The 19,890-nt window shown below is 35.6% G+C and overlaps 1 long non-coding RNA gene across 2 annotated transcripts; it reads right to left on the bottom strand.

Moving 5' to 3' along the window:
• Positions 1–15,503: 15,503 nt before the first annotated feature.
• On the bottom strand, positions 15,504–19,636 carry LOC113053246 (uncharacterized). 2 transcript variants are annotated; one of them, XR_003277201.1, is made up of 6 exons: positions 19,373–19,636; positions 18,481–18,543; positions 18,095–18,152; positions 17,207–17,301; positions 16,830–16,915; positions 15,504–16,038 (listed from the first exon to the last, which is right to left on the bottom strand). It is a non-coding gene; the product is annotated as an uncharacterized LOC113053246 (long non-coding RNA). The 2 variants fall into 2 exon arrangements; XR_003277202.1 differs by lacking the exon at positions 15,504–16,038 and adding an exon at positions 16,522–16,553.
• Between the last annotated feature and the right edge of the window lie 254 nt (positions 19,637–19,890).

Genomic DNA, 19,890 nt, shown 5'->3' on the forward strand with positions numbered 1-19,890 from the left:
ACCAAAAGGCCAAACAACAGGTGCTGAAGCACTTAAAATTAGCTTAATGTGTTGTGAATGTGGATCAACATTTGTAGTAGGGTTTGGGCTCAATGCAAAACAAAGATCCAGAACACGGAGCCAAGAAAATCATAATTTACTCACCCTCATTTATTCGCAAGGCTGTATGACTTTCTTTCTTTAGTGGAACACATTTTTTTTTTTTTTTTTTTTTTCATACAATGAAGTTCAAATGGGTTCACTGTATTTCAGCGTCTTCTAAAAACAGGCAAACCATTCTTTAAAACAACATCTTTTGTGTTCAACAAAAATAAAAAGGCGATCATTTTATCTGCTTATGATTGATTGTACTGGTCGATTCAAATGCCCTACTTTAACAAGCAATAACCTTCATTTCATAATGCATGATTCTATTGTTATCTTTTCTTGATGCTCAGCACAATAATATACTTTCAATTAAGATTCCTAGTAGTAGATTCTGCAGCAAAGGCGAAATCAATAAAAGCTTCAATTAAGCAAACTTACCGCTTAATCAAGAACTCTTTGATAAATTGTCTCATGTGCTCTGTAAAGTCTGCGTTGTGAGAACACAGCCCCTATCTTCAGTCAGCTCATCATCAATTTGCATGATTGCTGATTGGGCAGGGCTCGGATTTCCCCACTTCCTGTATTAGTGGGCTGCATCATGTCATCAGGTTTGCTGAAGACTGTGAAAAGGCACATATATAAACAACACAGATGTGTGTATGTTATGAAAACTATAAATTATGTAATCTAAAGCAGAGGAAAGACATTTCAAACAGGCTTCTAGGGCACCATAATGTTAAATCTAATTATAGAAACAAATATAACTTATATAATACATTTTAATCTATACAATCTATCTAAAAACTATCTATGGGTTTTAAAATTGTATCTATAATTTATGTAATTCTGGACAGAATAATCAAACCAACCAACAAACAAATGATAGACAGAAAGATTGAAAAGAGATGTGTAAAACAACACCCACACTTAAAACAAACCTTGCATACTAACCCAACAAATAAAGGATGCAAAGTTTTTGCATATGTATATTATGCATTAATAGATACACATTAGATACACACTTCACACCGTTACAAATGCATAACGTACACAAAGAAACAAAACAACTCTCCTGCACATAAGCAAGGATCAGAGATGCCACAGGAAATGCACACACACTCACAGTTCACACACAATAAACACCGCTTACATCCGGCTGCTCTCCGATCCCAGTTCACCTTGAACCTAATGCCACGGCTCTCGGTCATGTCATAACGTTGGTCTGGTTAGGGAAAGCATTCAGATGCAAATTTCAGACATTTGTGAATATCAATAACATCTGCCTGGCTTCCTGAACAGGGAGAGATAATGTCTGGAGGCTATGCCAATCACAGTGATGCACCCATGAATAAAGATGTCTGCCTCTCAAAACACCGCTTCTCAGGCTCTCCAATATTAATTGAGTTGGAAACGAAGCCTCTCCCTGAAGAATGGAGACAAAAATCTCTTATTCCACATACATCAGTGCATTCCTGTTTTGAGTGGAGAAGAAAAATCCGGTGTGTACCTCCCACACATTTATACAGCTTATTTATTCATTTTTATGTACGTGACAGACAGTGGGGCACAAAAGTCATCTAGTGAAAATGCTTCTATTTAGCATTTTTCTAATTTAATACTAAATCTAAGACAAATTATTAGGGGTGTAACGGTACGCAAAAAAATCACAGTTCGGTACGTACCTCGGTTTTAAAGTCACGGTTCGGTTCATTTTCGGTACAGTAAGGGAAAGAATTCCAAACATTAAACTATGATTACAATGCAGCATTACCAATGACAGATTGTAGGTCTGCTCATATTTAATATATATGCTGTTTTATAACAAAGTTCGGGAGGAACAGTTGCAGTTCATTAACCTGATTAACACAAGTGGAGACCAATCAGTAATCAACTCATAACAAGGTATAAATAACAGCAGAACCTATCTCTGTTCATTGACAGTTTTCAGCATCCCTCCTCCACCCCATTTCTCCTCACTTATAGATCCATCTACTCTTACCACAACCGGGGGAGTACTCTGGGTTCGGGCCACATCCCGAGCTCGGAGCCCTCCACCCAGACAGCACGCCAAATACGCATAAACTTACGGTATTAATATACGTAGATGTGAACTCGTGAAATATATATATATACCTTTCCCAAGTGTAAAGTGCAGCATCAACAGTTTCAGTTTTTAGACCTGCTCAGATTTCGTTATTGCGTTGGACCGATCAGAATTAAGAGCAAAGATGCATTTAAATGCCGACGGGACCTGCGTTTGAATTACAATAGTTTTTTCCTAGTTGTAGTGATGTTCACACTTGCGTGATGCATTTTGAAAACCTTAGGCCGGTGACACACTGGTATATTGCACCTGTCAAACATAGTCTATTTGCCAACAATACTGTAGACGGTGTCCTTTATCAGTATGCTTTATATTTATGCTCAACATGAAGTATAGATATTGTTGTCGTGAAGACGAGATCCTGGTCTTTCGGTGGTCTCCCTCTATGTTACCTACAGCAGCAGCAGCGCGCCAGCACCGCTATATATATATATATATATATATATATATATATATATATATATATATATATATATATATATATATATATATATATATATATACAGGCACCGCAGCATAAATCTATGCCCACTGCTCCGGGTGTGTGTTCATGGTTTGTGTGTGTTCACTGCTGTGTGTGTGCACTTTGGATGGGTTAAAATGCAGAGCACAAATTGAGCAAAAAGAGTGTGGGTCACCATACATGTCATGTCATGTCACTTTCACTTTTATTTTGTTCATCCTGTGGCATAAACAGGCTTCCATAGTGATTGTATAAAATACTTTGTTATAAACTATAATCCTGAATGATTATAATATTTGTATACACTTCCATGGTGCAGTCATTGCATTCCAAGGTACTTTGATTAATATGTCATGGTGCTTTAATGCAAGTGGCATCAGTGTGTGTGTGTGTGTGCTTGTGTGAACAGCTTTTTGAGAGTTTGTTTAAATGTCAGAGGCTGAGAGAGCTGTCAACATCCACTTCCTCTCAATGTGTTTGTGTGTGTATGTGTGTGAGTGTGTTAGTGTGTGTGTGTGTGTGTGTGTGAGAGAGAGAGAGAGAGAGAGAGAGAGAGAGAGAGAGTGATTAGCATTGTTGTAATTGCAGGATTAGTCGAGCCCATTGTCAGTAAGATAAAAATGACTCTTACTGTCTCAAGAGTCAATGTTAATGGGGGTCAATTGGCTCAAAGTAAGAACGAAATAAGTAATTATTCAATTACTTATCATAATAAAGAAAGATTCTCATTTGATTATGCTAATATGCTTGACTGCTTTCCAGTTCTGTGAAACATGGTTCAATGACTACAGGTCAGCAGGGTCAGTCAAGCCTCTCATTTTGTCTACCAGCTATTACATGCTGATTGATTAAGACAGCATTCAATTAATAAGGCATTAACAGGTTAAAAGGCAAAGGTGCTTTAATTGGCATATTTTGATCTGTTTGTAATGATATTTTAGACGGAAAAGTAAAGCCCTTAAAGAAAGTAAACAGTTGTGTTACTAAAGCCCAACATTGAAATATGTCTAAAAAAGTATATATATATATATATATATATATATATATATATATATATATATATATATATATATATTGTATAAGTATACATAGTATAAGTATATATAAGTATATATAGTGCTGGGCAATGGTAATTATTTTAAAAATCATGATTAATTGCATGATTGTCTGCGATTAATCGCATTGTTATGCACAAAACGGATAATGCATTCAAAAGAAGTGTATTGTGCACTTGTTTTCATTTAAATAGTACTGCTATATGAAAAGTGCAATAATATTTGGTTTGCAAACACTTTAAACAAATAAGGTGCTTTCTTACAGCAGATACTTTTACATAGTAGCAGTTAATATATTTCTTGTACATCTTAACTAATTAAAATTACTTTAATTAAATGAAAGGATTCCTCCTTTTAGCAGTCCCTGGCTTGGTTGGAAGAGGTGGGCCGGAGCGTGGTTCAGTTATATATAGATCAGTGAGTGTGATCGCTAACCACGCCGGAGTGCAGATCTTCCAATACGTGCTGCAATTGCATGAATATTTCTGAGTGGCAAAAGTGACAGATGTGTAAAGCAATATCATTTGAGAGGGACATGTTTTACCACGACCCATACGACTCAAAATAATGAACCACAAGACCAAGTTAACAAAACAATGCACTCCACTGTGCTAAACAAGCTCTGCTGTCTTCACATGCTACCGAAAACTTCCTATTTTCTATTAATGAAGTCATGATTACAAGTTTGTTGCATTCTTTTTTTGTTAAAAATAACAGTGGACAGTTGTTTGTGATTGCTGATAACATTAACTTGCCCAACCCAAATATATATATATATATATACTTTAAAAATTATATCTACTTTAAAAATAGCTTAGTAGCATCTATCTTTGAGCTTTATTCTGCTTCCATCCCCAAATTTTACATATCACTCAGGGGTGATAGTGGCATATGCTGTCCATCTCAGATGAAAAAAAGAATGCTTTGAAGTGTCTGCACAACAATAAGTGGCCACAGCTTGTCAAGCCTGTGGACACTTCTGACACACAACATCTGGAAGTCCTGAATTCTCTGATGAAGCGAGTCACTAGCAGACGATCTGCTTAACTTACTTGGACAGCAAAGCAAATGTCACATACACGCATGTCCATTCTGCCCATTGTTTGTTAAGACAAAAGGGATTTCCAAAATAAAAAGGAAAATGATGAAAGACAAGCCAACCATCTGGGAGCTAACCTCCCTGCTCCTCCTCTCTCACCCAGCCCTGCGCCGCTCTGCTCTCTCTCTTTTCTGGATGGTGTTTGCTAAGCATTAATTACATGCGCCAAGGCCTTGTGTGTTTGGAGTGAATAGCCGCCAAAATTCCATCCGACTCTGTTGGTCACAAAAACAGGCCTGGTGCTTCCAACGATAACAGGGTGAGTGACTGGGAGGAGAGAACAGGGTGGAAAGACAACTGGAAAGAGGATTAATGGTGAAAAAAGATTATAGTAATGGAAAGAGAGAGATCTATAGAGACATGGGCGGAAACACAAGGTTCTTGAGTAATTTCAGCCATAAAGATGTATTTTTATGGACATGTGAGAGCAGCATGTTTACTTTGTGGTAAGTGAATGCATTTGCATGTGCAACAAAAAATAAAAATAAAAAATAAAATAAAATAAATGAATCTGCATATAATACAAATAATAAGATTACTGTTATATATGCACTTCAGTGTAGTTTAGAATAACAGAAATGTTTAATGTTTTAAAAGAAGTGTTATGTGCAACAAGACTGCATTTACAATTTTTTGTTTTCTATTTGGATACATTATAAAATGACATTCCTGTGATTTTAAAGTTGATACTTTGAGTAATACAAAATTAAAAGGAACAGCATTTATTTTAAGAAATAAAATTTTACATAACTTTATCAAGTATTTACTGTTTTCTATCAATTTAATGCATAGTTGGTAAATAAATGTTTTATTCAATTTATTTGTATTGCTCTTTTCACAATTTGTATTGTTTCAAAGCAGCTTCACAGTAAATGAACATGTCTACATTTCAATTAATAGTGATGTTATCAGAGGTGACATTTTCAAAGTAATGTCCATAAGGAATAAAATGCTAAATAAAACTTTTCTTCTATTATTTTCTTTTCTATTCTACTTATTTTTCTATTTATTAAAATAAAGCTATGTGCACTGTTAAACTAACTGGGACTTGCCACAACACTCACATATTGTTGTCCTTTTTTTGGTTTAATTGCTTCTGTTGTCCTCATTTGTAAGTCGCTTTGGATAACAGCATCTGCTAAATGATTAAATGTAAATGTAAAAGAAATAAATACAATTTGCTTTTCAAGTACATTTTTATGCATTTTATTTTTTGCATTTCTGAAATTGATAATTTCATACAAACATTCGATAACAGCAAACAGATATACTACCTATAATAAATCCTTTTAAAACCAACCACAATACACACACACAAAAAAATAAATAAATAATAATAATTAAAAAAAAAAAAACCCACCTTACCAACCAAAACATATGGAATGAAAGATTTCAGGAGACATTCTGAAAAAGGCTGGAGTTTAATGCAATGCCTGATGCATTTGCTCATTTCCAGGAGATATAATCAAGCTGAAATAAGATGAACACACCTGCACGTTGGTGAAAAATGCAAAAGAACAACACCTGAAGCCTGATGTCCAACTTAAATCATGTGGGTAAATCTTCAACTCAAATTTCATTCACTGTCACACAGACATGGTTGAAGATCATCAAGGTGATGCAGCTAATAAATATTCAATTTAATCATTTTAAAAACATTGTATTAATATAAAAGTTGATATTTGTAGTAGACTGATGCAGCTACCCTTTGTTAAAAACTGGGGTCTCTAGGAACAAATCTCCCAGGCTTATTATTTGCAGTTAGAGCAAAAAAAAAAAAAAAAAAAAAAAAAAAAAAAGTGTTACAAGCACCTCTGCTCCCCTGCCACTAAAACTGTTTGAAAATGACCTGGAAAACACAAGCAGCGAGACGGCAGTTTGATAACATCATGCTGGACTGGAAACTGTTTTGAATTAGCAAGTTGCTTACAGGTCCAGATGGGTCAAAGTGACGCATGCCCAACTCTCATCGCTGCACATTTAAAACAACAGTAAATGGCACAAAACAATTTCAGCCCACAAATCCGCCATTCCATGGAGTTGAAGGTTAAGTTACAAAGAACAATCAATATCATCGTTGCTTTGCATAGTCCAGATTGTTTAGAGGAGTGCAGAGGTGGCAGCTCAGGCCTAACCTCTACTGCATTTGACATTTAACTGGAAATAACTTAACATATTAGAGCATGCTTCTCTAAAAATGAATTTGATCTCCATCAGGTGCGTTGGCGGCTTGCATCTCAGATAAGGTCAGAGACTCGAAAAGAGTATTCAGTGAATACTACATATCAAACAGAAATAAAAGAGGAGGCAGAGGGATTTTTATCCTTTTCTGGTATTTTGAGGGTTGGTGACCCTTACTTTAGTGGATATATATTAGTCACTTGCACGTGTCTGTCTTTCCGCATAACAGTCTGCTCTCCAATATTGTCAATGTGTCTGTTATAAGGTGGATAAAATACATTTTCAGTGTGATTGTTCAGCTACTATAACTTCACTACTTCCAATACATCACCCAGAATGTTATGTTACTCCTGAGATTTGCTTTCCTCCAGGATAAGATTTACTTGACTCCTTTTTAATATCTGGTTTATCTCCCATTAAGTTGTGCCAAAAACTACATGGAAGCCAATCCCTTATATCAATACCGTGCGAGCCGAGACACACTGTCCAAAAAATAAAACCTGCCAGGGCAGAGGAAGCAGCAGGATGGGTTGTATCTGATGTGAACAGTGGCGATGCAAAGTAATTGGAGACTTAACTTCTGACTTTTAATCAACTTGTTCCAAGGTTATTTTCAGTAGATATATGGGGTCAGGTCAGTTCTCTCCAAGTGTACTAGCAGAGTAACCACAGGCGTAATTCAACTATGAACATGATCCACTAACGTTTGACAACTAGAAAGAGTCCAAATATGTTTAATATCCATTTTAAACAGTACATCTATTGTTAAAACCTAACCAGTTATTTTTGTCAAATATTTCACTTGACATTTTTTTTTTTTTTTTTTTTTTTTACAGTTAACCTCAAAATTACAGCTCTGTAATCATTTAGCCTCATACTGTTCTGTATATGACAGGAAGTCAACAGGAGATATTTAGCAGAGTGTTCATGCTGTTCTTTTCCATACAATGAAAGTAAAGAGCCCAAAACTAAAAAATAAATAAATAATATTGATAATAATAATAATACTAATTCACTATAAAGGTGGTGCCATAAAATGTGTTATATAAATCTACTTATGTGTACATAATTTCATATTTCTATTTTTTTTTATTAAACTTCATTTATAATGCACATCACATGTGATATTTCTTATCTAATTCAATGCTAAAAAGCACCATACAAGTGGTTTATATGACGCTTTGTGTTAGAAAATGAAATAAATAAATGCAAATAACAATAATCGTTATTTTATTTTTTTATAAAAAGGATTTCCCTTAAATGAAACATGCATAATATTTTCTAATGCAATTCAGTGACATCCATACACTTAACCATGGCTTAAGTGTCTAAATACCTTTTGAGACAAACGCATGTCTGTACATTTTCGACAGTTTGCATTAAACTGTGAAAAAGAAGAGAAATAAATTAAAGAGGAATGCACAGGAGACCGAATATGATTAAATATAACCAAGGTAATCTCTTAAGCTCTTCTACAAAAGTTCTCTGAAGGAGCCCAGAACAGTCTACAGTGAGGAAAAGAGGTGGTTGTTCTTTTGATATGTGGTGTAGGCCATGGACAGAGACCTCCAGCACAGACATATATCACACTAACCTACAGCACTCCCAGATATACTAAGCCCCAAATTTACATTCCTGTCAGACCAGTGGCTGCACATCCCACAATTAATCAGAGTGAAAGAGTGTACTAAGTTAATAGAGGTTTAGATAAAAGATAAAGCACTTGCTTTGATGCTTGCTGTTTGAGTATTTGCAACAATAAACAGCATGTTCAGATTAAATCAAGCAGATTCTAGGTTTGATTTGATTGATAACACTTGTACTGCAGATAAACCCTGTCACGTGGAGCTACTCTAAAGTCATCTTTCTTCTTCTAGCAAAGCTATAATTGTTTACAGAGTTGCATCAGGGTCTTATTTGTTCGGAGAGCTTTGGTTGTTTATTGCTCAACTACACAGTGTGTTTGGGCTTTCCTGTGAGACCTAATTGGTCAGTTGGTTCCCGAAGACTCAGCAAACAGCAAACCCCATAAGTTTTCATTAGGAACAAGCTACATCTCAGTTAAAATGGCCTTCCTCCTCTCAGTTCCATACACTGTGATCCAAACACATTTTGAACCCAACACACAGGGCGGTGAGGCCATTTGCAGGGATGTTCAAATCAGAAGTGTGTACAAGTGTTCAATCAAAAGGGACCTTAGTGACCATAGAATTGCACAGATCTCAAACCAATTCCTTTCATAGTCTACAAGCATGAAAATAAAATCTGCTCACAAAGATCGCAGTTAGACAGCATTTAATATACAAGTGGGGATATGATTTATTTATAAGAAAATAAGTATATATATATATATATACTATGAAAAGGTCTCTGTCTCACCAGCTGACAAATGGAGTGTAACTCAATGTGAGCTATGCTTTTCAACTTTGATTTAATTTGCGGTCCCCTGTAGACGGTAATGCAGTTCATTAATATTAATTACTATTTTATTAATCTGACTGATTCCAACTGATTTACAGGCCCCAAAATAATTGCTTTTGTTAGACAGTGCTGATTATAATTGAGACGATTGTGTTTATCGCAGTGTGACTTTGGACTTTTGCTATTGGGAAATTTACATAGATTGCCATAAGTCCCTGAATGAATGAAACAATACAGACTTCAGATGTTTTAAAGGTCACGTTTTTCGTGTTTTTTTTTTTGTTTTTTTTTGTTTTTTTGAAGCTTTGATTGTGTTTACAGTGTGCAATATAACGTGTTCATGTTTTGCGTGTAAAAAAAACTGTATTTTTCACACAATTCAATTATCTGTATACCGCTGTTTTCTCTGTCATAAAAACAAGCTGAAGACTTCCTTGTTCTATGAATTCCCTCCTTCATAAATGCGTGACGAGTTCTGATTGTGCCAGCGGTTCCTGTGTTGTGATTCGACAGAAGCTTAGCGCATGCTGCCCTCCTGGAAATGCGATTGGGCTAGTTTTGGAGTAGTTTTGAGAAGCGAGTGGGCAGGATTTGTTTTGAAAACCTGGCAATCCTGATCTGAACGCACATGCTGGAGATGTACTTATAATCACAGAAGTGTTTTTACTCACGAGATTTGATGAAAATCGCATTCGTTTTTTTGCACAGCCATACCATCTAGTTAACAAAGCTAAACAGCGTTGCTCTTTGTTTAATAAGTTACAGAAACTGTTAAATGCACCAATTTAAATAATAAAATACACTTACCTGTTGTGGTTCATAAATAACGCCTTCTCCAGACAAAGAGGGAACTGCTCCATCTTTCAAGAATAATTTTTGTGCGAATTTGGCATTAAACTGATTGAGATTGAGGAAGCTGTCCTCAGCAAAATGTGCTGCACATAGTTTTACATGTGCATTATAATTTTCGGGAACCGAGTTAAGCATAAATTGTAACCATTAATCTCCAAGTACAGCGTCCCTGGGTAGTCCAAACAAAGATGATTGGACTCCGAGATGAAAATAACAGCGTTCCGACGACATGGCGACAAACGCACTCTTCAAACCTAACTCTTTCGCCTTCTCCGTGCGAGCGCAACAAGACCACGCCCCCTTTTTTGTGTATTCCTGTGGGCGGAGGTTAGTAAAAAAAAAAACGGTTTTAGTGACGTCATTACAGCAGGAACTAGAGGGATGTAGTCCAAACTGGTCGTTCGATGTGGGTGAATTCTGTTAAATAAAATATCTCGCTTGGCTTTGAACTTTGAGCTTTAGAATTGTACAGACATTATTTATACTCTAACAACAACATTACACACTAACTAAAGTTTGGAACATGGGATCACGAAGAACGGGACCTTTAAACATGTGGGAACCACATGTTTACCATGATTTTAATACATTCTAATAGTGCAGGACTGCAGAAAGATTTTTGGTGTTCAATTTGTATTCATTTATCATTGTGGGATAGTCTTTCAATGTAAGGCTAATGAGAACAGATGTGCTCCCAGACAACCCACACTTACACACAACACAAGGTCAATAGTATCCTCGAAATGTCTGACCAAACACTACAGGCCTTCGTTAACGTCTGTGCTGTCCTCAGATCAGTGGAAGATGAACAGAATAGATCACCACTGTTTGTGTTCTGTCAAGCCAGTGTAAAAACAACACTACACAATGAACTCATGCAACACAGATGCTGCTCGTGGGCTGTGAGAGAACTATGCCCATAAACCTGGAGCTCCATGGGCAGAAGAAGCTGAGTGGCCAGAGTTTGTAAAGCCATTACATCATTTTTTTCCTCATGGAATAGCTAGATTACTCTCTGACCTGAGGAGAAGAGACAGAAGCCATAATACTGCAACTAAATATATTCATCACTCCTATTACTTAAAGGAGCAGTGCACTTCCAGATTGAAAATGCTTTCTTAATTTACTCAACATCCTTTAATGTTGCTTATTTTGTGAACGATTCAGTGTCAAATCGATTCAAATCATTCTATTCATATTCTTCAGTCTCAGAGTTACTAGTTCAGCAGATTCATTTTTTTTCATTCCTTAATAGTATGTATGTACAAATAGTCGCATTTAATTATGAAATAGAATTATTTATTACAAAGATTTGTTTTTGTTAATACAGCGTAAAGCACTAGTCAACCTAATGAATATAGCATGGCAAAGATGAATGCACTTTAGGAAGTTGAATGTAAGGGAAATGTCATTTTGGAATTCCTATGGTCTAATTGGATATTGTTGTTCATGTTCTTGTTCATGATGAAATTGTCTTTTCTTACTGTAATTAATGTACAGCATTAAAGGGTTAGTTAGCCAAAAACTTAAATTAAGCTATAAATTACACACCCTGAAGTCATCTTAGGTGTATAGGACTTTTTTTCTTTCAGACAAATTGTCTTTGACCTTTCAAGCCATTTGATGCAACTTAGCGGGTGCTGCAGTCCACCAGTCCACGATAAGTTTAATAAAGCACATCCATTGGAAAAAAAATGTCTCACACAGCTGCAGGGGATGAACAAAGGCCTCCCGTAGTGAATCAATGTGTTTTTTGTAAGAAGAATATCCATATTTAAAACGAAATAAAACATTTTTATCTAGCTTGTGCTCAAATGGTTAAAAAAATAAATAAATAAACAGACAGGTAAACAATAACTGTAACCTTTCTTTGTTAACAAAGAAGGGTTACACTATGCCGACAAGTTTGGAGTCGTAGGAGTCACACTTTTATTCCATTCACACCTGGAATTATAATTTAGGGGATTCACTTCTGAAAATAACGAGGTTGCCACAAAGTGTTCAAATGTGTACGTGGCCAGAAAGAGAGAGTCTCTTTCATTCACACCCTCCTTAAAGCAGCTTGCCTGGGAACATGTCCGATGCTCAGAGCTTAAGCCAGAATTACCACTGAATCATCCAGATACAAAGAATCAAAAGTGTGTGTGTGTGTGTATGTGTGTGTGTGTGAGAGAGAGAGAGCGAGAGAGAGAGAGAGAGTCCACCTCCCATTCAGTCCCATTCAGGTCTCTGCTCTCCTGCCATTCTTTCATATTCCATCATAACACACGTGTCTCAGACCATTTTCATAATGTATGGACTTTAAGTGCTGTTACAGCATCTCAATTCATATTCTTTTATCTGAACAAATTAATAAAGCATTGGCAGTGACTTGAAATTATAGTCAGTTCGTATCATTTCTTTAAATCTTCACCTAACTCCTTCTCAAAAGCTTCATTGTTCAGCGCTCCCGGTGTTAAGATATGAATATCTGAGTGAATGAGAGAGAAAGACAGCCACAGCAGGAGAGAGATACACTAAGTCGTTTCAGCGAGGACCCATTTGGGCCTTAAGTGTTCCCTCTGCGCTGCCTCAGAAAAAGCCTCTCCATTTTTCAGCCAGAAGATAATAAGCTACAGCAGAAACCTGGGGAGTCGTTTGCACGCTGGCAACGTGTTTTATTTTTATTTTTATTTTTTTTTTAATGCTGCAGCCTGTGCGTTCAGAATAGCTATAGCTGACCTGTGACATACAGTTACCATGAAAGAAAACAATATAGAGCTTCATTTCACTGCTCTGAAAAGTTTCTGAATCTAAAGACAAGCTCATTGGTGGGGAGTATCCAGCATTAAAAGAGCAGCTGACCTTAAAGTGTTGCCATGGCATTTTTCACTGAAAGAGCACATTTGTTAATTTACCTAGTTTAAAATATCTTCCCATTCCTTGGGTGCAGAAAGACATTCCATGAAGTGGTGGCATTGCTCACCATCAATAAATGGAAACATCCACATGAATGCCAAAGGAAAGGTGAGGACAGGCACATGAACATAATATTTGCAATGATGGATCATTTTCACCCTAAAGAATCACCCAAAAATTAACATGATTAACTATATTGTCATCCTTTACTCACCCTGAAGTTGAAGCTGTATTAATTTATTTCTTCTGCTAAACAAAGAAGATATATTTAAAAAAAAAAATTGGTTAACCAAACAGTTAAGGTTGCCTTCGACTTCCATAGTAAAAAAAAACAAAAAAACAAACAAAACAAAAAAAAAACTTTATTTATCCATTCATTTAATTAGTGATGTGAAAATGTAACTAATGCAAGAAATATAGACATATTTTTAACCAGTGAAGAGAACTGCACATCAACACAATAGAAAAAAAGCATTATTTTCTTTGATCATTTAAGAGTATAAGAGTCCATAAGCCATGAGCCTACAGAGAAATCAATGCCTGTCACTTTGCAAATGTGTGCATAAGGATTTATGTGTGCTTCCAGAGTATTCATTAAACTTATATTGTGCACCTGCAGCCATTAAAAGCATTCCCTGGTTCTCTGAGGTTTGTCGTGGGCTGTGTTTCAGAACACTAGCATGCTGATCCATCTTGGTTTCGGAGAGAATGATGATGGACATAAATAAAACCAGCAGCCTCCTGCTCTGCGAGCTTCTGACTAATGCACATTTCCCTGAATACTGAATCAAAGGAAACAAACCTGGAATGTGCCCGGTCGCCACGGTGACAGGCTGTCAAGACAACGGCTCCTTCTGTGACTCTGCCGTTCTCTAATGTGGCACACAGAGCTGCTCTTACAAGAACAAAAGACGTTTAACCTTCTATACCTGGCTTTTGCCACATTATTAACACCTTTTCTCCGTATTCTAGTGTGGATTTGACATGAAAACAAAATAAAAAATAAAATAAAAATAAAAACTCTTGCAAAATGTGCAAGTGCACCACACTTACATGTTGGCCATTTTTTTTACATTATAATGACGAAAACTCCATTATATTCTTTACAATAAAAGACACTATAAAGTTTGAGGTTGCTAAAATGCATGTTTTTGAAAGAAGTCTCTTATTTTTTTAACAATACAAATGTAATTTTATATTGGTCCTTTTTGATACATTAAAATGCAATGCACCTTTGCTCAAATTTAATTAATTAATTATTATTATCAGTATAATTATTATTATTATTATTTTTAAAGGCAATGTGGAATATATATATTAATGCACCATAGAATCATCATTTTATTATGGTATATTAGGGTAAGTAAAAATAATCAACTTGACAAGTCAGTGGATGAATAATAATAAAAAAAGCTTCCAAATTAATTCATATATAATTTATATAATAAATTATTTCTTATTGAAAATGCATGTGTTATCCAGGTCTAGATGTTTATGGGTCAACTGAGAGAATATGTTATAAAAATCCATAAAACCTCAAATAAGACCCTCAAGAGCAAATAACTAGTCTCGAATACGAGTGAAAATGAAGGCAATATTATTAATTTCCTCAGACATAAGCCCTCTTTCCAAAGAAACATTTCTCTCATGGCTCATGAGTCAGTGTGTGTGTATGTTCCAAACCACAGTGCTAGATGCCATAACACTAAATTGATCTGATTTGGTCTGTTGTATGAGTTAAACGCCACACAGGAAAACTTTAGCGCCCAACCTCACATTCTATAACTGAAGTGCAAAATCTTCTGCTCAGACACACACACACACACATACACACACACATACACACACACACACAAATATATATATATTTAATCCCATATATAACATCCCTGTCTTTAATCTTGTATTGAAACACAAAGAATTGGTGCAGGCGATGTCTCTGAGCATTGTGGGATGGCAATATACATGATAGGATTTGATAGAGCCAATAACCTTTGGTTGTGAAGGCCAGTTCAGAGATGGATTACCAGCAGAGTTTTTCTTTTCATCCATATCCTTTCCCACACAAATACACTCAAAAAAATAAATCGTTGGTCTAACTTAATATAATTATGACACCTATTTCCACACATTTGAATGGTGTTGTTTCAACTTAATTTAGGCAAATCGAACCCAAGAGCAAAATTCATTTTGAACCAACAAGATCAAATCATTTTCATTTGAATCATATTATCGTATTTATCTATAAACTATTTAATCTTGTTGAGCCAATTAATCTTAATCACTTAATATTGTGTCAACTACTATTGTTAAGTTAATTGTACAACTTTATTTACATCAAACAAATGTTTAATTGTTGACATGTCTATCAAAATGTAATTTACTGCACAAATAAAATGTTCTCAAAGTGAATGTCAAAAGTTTCTCTTTATTCTTATTTCAAGGCAAATTTTCAGGTAAAAAAATACAAAAAAATATCATCCAAGATGAACAACATTATATTTCAATGTATATGCACAGCTAGAGTCAAGATTTAGTCTTTTGAGAATACACACGTAAGGTAACTTACTCCAACATCTTGTTCTTAAGGGCTGGTACCTTTAGTGAAAGTTTTTGTCCATCCAAGATAAAGAACACTTTCTGGATGACCTCAAATGTAGCCTTGAGTTCTTGTGGGTAGCTGAGGTTCAAGGCGTAAGTAAGTCCAAACAGCATGGCCACTGCTACACGTTCTTCAAAGAGCAGAGAACCTCGGTCCCTTCAATCAGGATACCAACGTCCACAGGTTTATCTCCTGGTTGGCGTCTATGGATTGGACGATGTAGATCCCCATTACCATCTGATCTATGGCTTCTTTAGCATTCATCCAGTCGCAATCCTGGGCAAGACAAATAAAATGTGGTAAAATTGGACTACTGTAAAATAAAAATTAATAAGAACAATTAATAAGAACAAATAATCAAACTACAAGCAACATTACAAATAAATACAATAGATCAAAGATTCAAATAAAATAAACAGTGCTTTTCAGTTTTTTTCAGATATCTAACAGTAGTTTTTTTTTAGTGAAAGTGAAAAGTGAAGTGACATACAGCCAAGTATGGTGACCCATACTCAGAATTTGAGCTCTGCATTTAACCCATCCGAAATGCACACACACAGAGCAGTGAACACACACACATACACACTGTGAGCACACACCCGGAGCAGTGGGCAGCCATTTATGCTGCGGCGCCCGGGGAGCAGTTCAAGGGCACCTAAGTCGTGGTATTGAAGGTGGAGAGAGAACTGTACATGCATACCCCCCACCTACAATTCCTGCCGGCCCGGGACTAGAACTCACAACCCTTCGATTGGGAGTCCGACTCTCTAACCATTAGGCCCCGACTTCCCCTTAGGTACAGAAAATGGATAATCAAATATAAAACACTGCATATTATCTTTACTGAATAAATTAAAGATTAATCATTATTGAAGTAACATCAGCTATTCAGTCAAGATTAGTTAGTAATTTCTTTGTCATTTCTTGTGTGATTTAACATTAAAAACACAGGCAGTGAGAATAGTTTTTTTGACGATCCAGGTACATACTGTTACACATACAATGTCTTTCTCTTTTAATAAAACTTCACTTAAGACATAACAGACTATGTTTGCTAGGATACTCACCAAGACGGTCATGTTGATATAATTTTTGTACGAATTTGGCCTCTGAAGCACAAGACTTGAAATAGAACTCAGTATTTGCACGTTTTCTGAAAAAAAAAAAAACATGTGGGCGCTTTGGATGAGCACACTCACAAATCATCTCACAGTTCTCTTTTGCGTCTTGCTCTTGAATGTTTAAGTTAGCAAGGCTTAAATGAGTTTTGTTTACACAAAGATAGCAACAGCGTTCATGACTAGACGTTAGAGCAGCATACGGAACTCGCATCGTCATTAGAGGTGGACCGCGGTTCAAGTGCGTGCCGAACCATAAGTAGAGAATGGTACGGTTAGATTTTAATGTAAACATAAAAGTGAAGAAGAGAAAAGCAGTTGCTTACATTGTACTCCTTGAACAGCTGTAGATGGTCCTCCTTTAAGTATACACACAGTGCTTTTTGAGGATGCATTCTCTTTCCATGTCTACGCTGTTGTTCTGTAAAAAAAAAACAAAAAAAAACATTGATTATTTGACAATATCATATCGATAACCAAGTATAACAGGACATGCAATCTATATGAAAGTTCAACTAATAATAAAAATTCTATCATTAATTACTCACCCTCGTGTCATGCTCGAAGACATTCGTTCATCTTTGGATCACAAATATTTTTTTTTTTTAATGAATTCTGAAAGTTTTCTGTCCCTCCATAAACAGCTATGCAACTGAGACTTTGATACTTCAAAAAGTACATAAAGAGATCATAAAACGAATCCATATAAATTGAGCGGTTAAGTCACATTTCTCTGAAGACTCGCTTTATATTATGAACAGATTTAGATTTGCAATTTATTCACATATAAACATTCATCAACTCATCAGTTGTGGTGAACGGAAGCATAAGCATGTTTGTTTGACATGTGAGAACCAATGAGGTTCATTCTAGTTACGCAGCACGTCTGAGCTTCTGTTTTTGGGCATCAATCAGGTTCAGTTGACCTTCCGTTGATGTTTGCTGATCAATGTTTATATGCAAGTAAAAACCTAAATTAAATCTGTTCATCATACTTTCGAACATCGAACTTATTAAAACATCAAAGTCTCAGTTGTGTCGCTGTTCATGAAAGGACAGAAATCTTTCAGAAATCATCAAAAAGATCTTCATTTGTGTTCCAAAGATGAACGAAAGTCTTCCGGATTTGGGATGACATGAGGGTAAGTAATTAATGACATCATTTTCATTTTTGGCTGAACTAACCCTTTAAGAACATCACTAATACAGCTTACCACATGAAAAAGTTTACTAAAACCCAAGCATGGGATGCTGTTTATTGCTCTTGTAAACCTGTAAAATAAAAATAAAAGTATAAAAATCATTTTTACATAAATTTGCAGTGTTCTCATCTTTACCGAACAGAGAAATCTCCTACAGATTGCTCAGCAGCAGTCGTCTGAATGAAATGGCTAATTTCATAACTGAAACAATATAGTAAAATAACTATCAAATTGTATGAAATCAGAAAATTACATTATCCATTCGTATGTTGGTTATGAAAACATTAGGTATTTCCAAGCACACACTAATAAAACACTTTAAACTTTCCTTTATTTTATTACAGTAATAATGAGCCATTTTTCTAAACCCATTTAAGAACATACTTAATACAACTTACCATGTGAAAAAGTAGACTATAACCCAAGTATAGGATTGCTATTTAATGAGCTCTTGTAAAAACCTGTAAAATAAAACGATGTTTACATAAATTTGCAGTGTACTTGTATTTACCTGTACAGATGTTTCACCTATTACATGCTCAGCAACAGTAAAACTATAATATATACAAACACAAAACAATTCTGAAGAAAACGGGCGATCCTGCTCTACCGACGAAACTGAGGCTGATTTTCCCATGCAATATGCATTATAACTGAAATCTATATAAAATGTAAATGCTGCCCGGAAGGGAAGTTTCGATCATTATATTTCATACAAACAAATATCAAATTGTCTTTAAATCATTCTCATTCAATTACAGCAACTGTAACAATAATACAACGTATTACAACGCGTGCACCCTAATCCTGTGCGATCATAGTCAAATGACACATGCCTAGTACGCATGTGCTCTATACTGTATTCCACGCCGCCTGGCTGCTTGTTGATTAACATCAAGCATATAATTGTATTGACATCATTGTTTGTTAATTCGTTTTTACATTAATTCGCAGTCTTCTCGTCTTTACTTGTACAGAAGCATCACTTAACAGTACGCTCAACAACAGAAGCCCGAGTACGTTAACTGAAACAATCTAGTAAAATAACGCTTGCAACAGGAATTAGAACTAAGCAAATACCGCATTAATGTTAAATTATGTACATACATGCAGGCGTTTATATCGATTTACTATGTTTTTATCGAGTATGAACATGTGACTAATAGAGTAATTCAAATAATCCAATAAGCTGTCAAATATCCGCTTAATGTTGAATTCTGAATGATTTAAATAGTTTTACTCTCTATCGGCACAATGCAGACAAAGAAAATAAAGGATTTTTGAACTTACCAATTCTACAGCATTCCACCATAGACTGGACTCCACCACATAATGGCGCCCGCGATAACTGACGAGGTCACGTGGATTTCCTGTCATCAGCGCATGCGCAAAAGTAGTAGTTTGACTTGAATCATTATTTTTTTGTTGTTTCGACACAAATGAATTGAGCTCTTTTAAGGTTGTATGGATTTAGTTCAGACTGATTTAAAATAATTGTGTACATCCCTTAAACTGATTAATTTTATTTGTTTCAAAATGCTCTATTTATTTTTATCGAACAACACCCAGATTTCATTTTTTTGAGTGTACAATAAGTGCACTAGCTTTAAAAGCAACTTTTCAGTCTCTCATAAATGGTTTCTGCTCTTTCTCAGGATGATTTTGTCATTAGACGTGCCCCTGTTGAGAGGTACAACAAGAGTACAGTGCTGAAATGTTTTGGTGGTGATGCTGTGTTCTGATTGGCCAATGCAATGACACCTGCTGATGTGTGTTATTACGTTATGTCAGCTTGAAGGCCAAACAAA

The sequence above is a fragment of the Carassius auratus genome, chromosome 34 (assembly GCF_003368295.1).
Source record: "Carassius auratus strain Wakin chromosome 34, ASM336829v1, whole genome shotgun sequence".
NCBI lineage: Eukaryota > Metazoa > Chordata > Actinopteri > Cypriniformes > Cyprinidae > Carassius > Carassius auratus.